Consider the following 5,483-nt stretch of genomic DNA (forward strand, 5'->3'; position numbering starts at 1 on the left):
GAAATCTCTGTACCGTCGGTGAAGATAGAACTACAGTAAACAAGATCTGACCTGTGTTACAAGGCTTGTGGCAACGATGCCGTGAGATAGCCAAATAGGCTTTACAATGGTGGCATGTGTGTGTGAAATCAAGTGCTATCTGCCCATTGAACCAATCTGCAATGCCTCTGAACTCTGAAGTCTGCTCACTGAACTGATGAACGTAAAGTTTCAGGTAATGTAATGATGTGAAATCGGATGTGAGCATATCGACTGACTCCGAGTAGGTACTAGTCAGGAATTTCGGGCATGGCTTAGATTGGCAACTTGGGGAATTCAAAGCGTCCCCTCTATGGCGATCTAGTCTACTCTAATCTAGATCTAAACCAACCGTCGATCGATGAAAGAGCAGCAAATAATTCCTTTTCTTTTGTTCTTTTTAAGTGCTGGGTCAGATGCGTCGATGTAGAGGCAAATGTGCGTGAAGGAAGTGGTTTTGTCGGCGAGGCTCAAATGTGAGTGTAACTTGCACCAAAATGTGCGTGTGATGTAACAACTGCGTAGAGCACGAAAAACCGAGCGACTTTCCTTTTTGGAGCACCCTCAAATTCTTCCTGGATCAAGAGATACGACTTGATCTAGGTGGAGGGGCAAAAGGAGTGCAAATGGTGCTCAATGATGATGTGTCACTGTGAGTCACATGCAGTGATGATGTGGCTGTGCTTAGCAAGAGGTGTGCCAGTGAAGCTCTGTGCTGAGGTGGCAGGAGTGTGCACATGTAGTGTGTGCACAGTGTGCCTAGCAAGAAATTGTGCCTGCAGGGGTCAGTGCTGACTGGACTGCTGAGGTGGCACAGATGATGTCAGTAGGGTGATGTGGCAATGCTGATGTGGCACTGATGACGTGTCACTGATGACGTGGTAGATGACGTGGTAGTCGATGATGATGTGGCAGTGAGGATAGACTGATGACATGGCAATGGTGACATGGCAGAGGATAAGATAGCTACACGTGGCACATCCGGGTTCCTGATGACGTGGCAATTGGAGGTAAGGTTGCCACGTGGCAAAACACTATCTGCCACGTGTCAAAACGCGAGGCACCGGAATCTACCCAAGATTCTGATGGAATCTTGGAGATTCTATCGTCTTCTCCGCTGATTCCGTTGACAGTGTGGCTAGGCATCGGAGAGCTGTTTGGTGCAGAAGCTTGGTTTAGGAGCAACCGATTTCGTTAGTGAGAAGCAGATTTGCAGAAGAGCAGCTAATTTTGTTTTGCCAGTGGGGAGCGCAGAGTAGAGGCCTTGCTGGAGTCTGCAAAGCCCATGGAGGAGGCTACAGAATTGTGTAGCAAATTGAAGCAGCCGTGGGAATGGCCGAGTTGCTGCCTAGTTGTAGCTTCTCTGCTGCTTCTTGTTGAAGTAGTCGCCTTGGATATCTTAGCTGAGTCACCTTGGAAGCTTGAGTCGACTGTAGAGGCTTTAGATGGGCTGGCGGCTCGCGTTGATTGCTGAGTCTATGGAGACATCGCAAAGAAGTCTTTCAAGGAGATAGGCTTGCCTTGACTCGACCGTAGAAGCCTTAGCTATAGGTTCTCTGGAACACTCGAAGTCTTTGTTGGAAGTGTTGTGTTGCATGCTTGTGTGCTTGCGAGGAGTAGAGTCCATCGGTGGAGCAACTGTGTTACATGCTTGGCCATCGGCTAGTTGGAGCTAGCTCGTGGAGGAAGGCTACGGTCAACACCACAGACCTCTCAACATGGCCGATCTTGCCAAGCTCAACAATGGAGCTATCGGATCCGGTGGCAGGGCTGCATGCAGGCTGCACTGAATAGGCTGCACTGAATAGAGCCTCTCTGTGGAGGTCCGATTGGAGGTAGTACTATAGTCGTGGACGTCCATTGAAGGAGGCGACTCAATGCTTGTGATTGTTTGTGGAGTAGGAGCTTTGGATGCTTTCTTGCTTGCGAAGCATGCTAAGGAGGTCACGGGCATTCATTAGAGGCTGTTGGGAGCTTTGCAAGGCTCGTTGTCGGCCGTTTCTTAGCTACAGATCTTACTCCTCTCTCTTACACTCCCTAAAAGCTCTTAAAGATAGATTTCCTCTCGGAAATCTCAGGAACTCTCCCTCTCTCGCAAGAAGCTCTCAAAGAACTCACTAAGTCTCTCAACAAATCTATTGCAAAACAAAGAAGAATCTCAATGAACGGAAATTTCTATCATCAACGGAATGAAAGAATGCTCACTCAACGGAAGTTTCTCTCACGGAAGAGAAAACTCGATCTCAATCTCTATCTCACTCTCACAAGGTGGATGGCGCCTCAACGGAAGGCAAAACCATGCTCTGATACCATGACAAAATATGAAGAGGGGAGAGGAGAAGAGTGGAGATGAGGAGAGAGGGCACAGCTAGAGAGCACACCACAAATGACTAACTGTACACTAGAATTAGTTGAAAAAATAGAATATATACAAACCCTTTTAGGGTTAGGGTTAGGGGATCTAACCCTTTCCTTTATAGCACTCTATAAGGTTAGTGCTATGCACATATGATCACGTGATGGTGCTATGCACACATGATCACATGATGTTGAGCGTGAACTCTCAACACTGTATACTCCCATTCCCATGGAACATTTGATCAACATGGGCTCCCAATGAAATGCCACGGCACTATTATAACCTAATGTTTTTCTTAAATAGTCTGCTTCTAGCATCATGTCCATGCAGTAGAACTCTCAAAATCTTTGGCGGTTCTTCTAACGGCAACAATGACACACAACCAACTTTGCAACAGTGCTTGCCCACAACTTGATGCATATGCATTCGCGTCTCTTGTTTCCACAGTTAAGCCTAGCAAAAGTTGCATGTATGATCCATGGATTGCAGTGCATGAAGAGAAGGAGCATTAAAGACTAGTGGATACAAAGATGGATGCTCTTTATTATCCCTTAACGGAAAAGTATGCAAGATAGAGAGGGTGCACCAAAAATCACACCCCTGTTGTGGACAACACGCCTTCGAGCTCTTAAGTGTGTAGCATCCCTGGTTGCATCCATTTGAGTAGTTGTACCTATTAGAGCAGGTTCATGCTCATTACCTACTATTGGTGAAGTATGGAGGTCCATTGTATTTTCAGTAATGCACGCTACATTACTATGCCCATGCATCTGATTCTGTTGTTTGCACAGGCCAACTTCTACATCCATAGATTCCACTGCCACCCTCATGCTTCTAGCAACTTGTGTTCTCGACCTTGTTCTTTGTATAGCATAAACACAACGAGCTGCTTGCGTTGAATCCATTTGAGTAGTTGTACCTATTACTGGAGCATGTTCATGCTCATTATCTACTGTTGGTGAAGTATTGACATCCATTGTATTTTCAGCAATGCACACTACATTAATGTGCCCATGCATTTGATTCTGTTGTCTACGAAGGCCGTCTTCTACATCCATAGATTCCACAGCCACCCTCATGCTTCTAACTCCTTGTGTTTTTTACCTTGTTCTTTGTATAGCATAACTACGACGAGCCGCCCGCGTTGAATCCATTTGAGTAGGTGTACCTATCACTAAAGCATGTTGATGCACTCTACCTACTGTTACTGAAATATTGAGGTCCATGTATTTTTAGCTATAATGCACGCTGCATTACTACATCCATGTATCTCATTATGTTGACTGCAAAGTCCTACTTCTACACCCATAGATTCCACAGCCACCCTCATGCTTCTAGCACCTTGTGTTTTAGAGCTTGTTCTTTGTTTAGCATAAGCGCGATGGGCCGCCTGCGTTGAATCCAACAATCTTCTCCTATGAGAACGTCCTGAATGTAGCCTCTCTTATATTTGTCTTGCCATCTTCTGTATCCACTCAACCAACTACATAAAGATCTATTCCTCAAAGGGAAAAATAGCTTAATCAAATAACCCATGCATCATCCCTAACCATGACAAAATTGATGGATCTCAACCAATGTGCCCTAAGGAAGAAAATAATTTCGAAAAGCAATAAGTAAGGTTAATTAGCAAAGCCATCCTTTTCCTATCGATCTAAAATTGAGAGCTGACCATCTCTGCATTGAACTCATAGTGTCCCATGACCAAGTTTCACTATGTCAGTGGTCTTTCGTAAGAGTAATGCTCATATTTTTTCAACATATGAGCAAAATACACTACCATATGTGCAACCATCCTTTGAAACATATAAGCCAAATATAAGCCAAAGCTAATAGATCTAAAAACTCAAAGTTGACCATCTCAAGAAATGATGTGTATATGAATGAATATTTTCAAATAAAAAAGTATAAGCATTGCATTAGCATTTATGCAAATACATGATGCAAAAAATTACAAATATCTGAGTACATCTCAAATAAAACGAAAATGGGAAGGAACAATAGGCAATTCAAATATTGAATTAAATTAGCTTCCATTGCCATATATACGTCAGATGAAAGTAAGAAGCAAAAATAGATTATTTCCATAAATAAAACTAAATATAATCTTTTGTAAAAAACTTGTCCTCCCAAATAACATAAAGGCAACCCAAGTACAAGAATCCCATAGAAGCATTTGGGGTTTCAGTATAAAAAGTGACATAAAAGTCTCAAGAGTCTCTTAATTATCACGGGTTGCGACCTACTCTAGTTTACGGCTCATCCTGGTCATCAAAGCAGTTAGCCTATTTAAACCAACTTTGAACATTGACACCTCAGTGGACAATAGGTGAACTTGTTCTTTCAACTTATCAACTTGTATTCTACACCCATTCTCACATACAACTGCCCCTTCTCCACCTCTCCCCAAAATCTATTGCATCCATTGATTAGAGTCCTTCGGTGCTATTCTCAATTTGAGAAATCCTTGCAATGATAGTTCTAGGGAATTCTGCCATGCCTTGCGCTATTACTGCACCACATCTGAATGGATTTCTCCCCATAAAGAGGCCAAAATATCATGTGTTCATGGCACATGCGTCGTTATTATGCTCGCACATGGCTTGAATGGACTTTAAAAGATTGTATTGACTTGAATGCTCGGTTGCATGGGTTGAAGCTCTCCCCATTCTATGTCATTTCATTATATCAGTAGTGCGACATTTGCGGCTAGACTTAAAATGCTTTGAAGGCAACGTGAGACATTGATTTGCTCCATGGGTTGAAGTCTCCACCCTTGGAAAAACTTGATTTGTTGCACGAAGTCTATGTGGCTCAAGAAAAGATGACAACACAATGTCAGAAATTGCAAAGCCCATACTCTTTATCTCTCTTGGTCATAACCAATAGAATCAAGACCCTTACATTCATTTTAGGCAACATGCCAAGTTAGAGAACCCAAACTTAAACACATGTAATTTTAGTTGGGGAGAGCATGCTCCGGCAGGTTCTCTGTTTGCTTTTTTGACATCTTCTAATTTGGCATTAACAATCTCTCTGTATAATCAAATAATAGAAAAATGTATTTGCTTAGTTCAATGTCAGTGCCACAACCTTACAGCAATGT

The sequence above is a fragment of the Dipteris shenzhenensis genome, chromosome 21 (genome assembly GCF_047967505.1).
Source record: "Dipteris shenzhenensis isolate YYH24624 ecotype China chromosome 21, Dip_SZ_1.0, whole genome shotgun sequence".
Lineage (NCBI taxonomy): Eukaryota > Viridiplantae > Streptophyta > Polypodiopsida > Gleicheniales > Dipteridaceae > Dipteris > Dipteris shenzhenensis.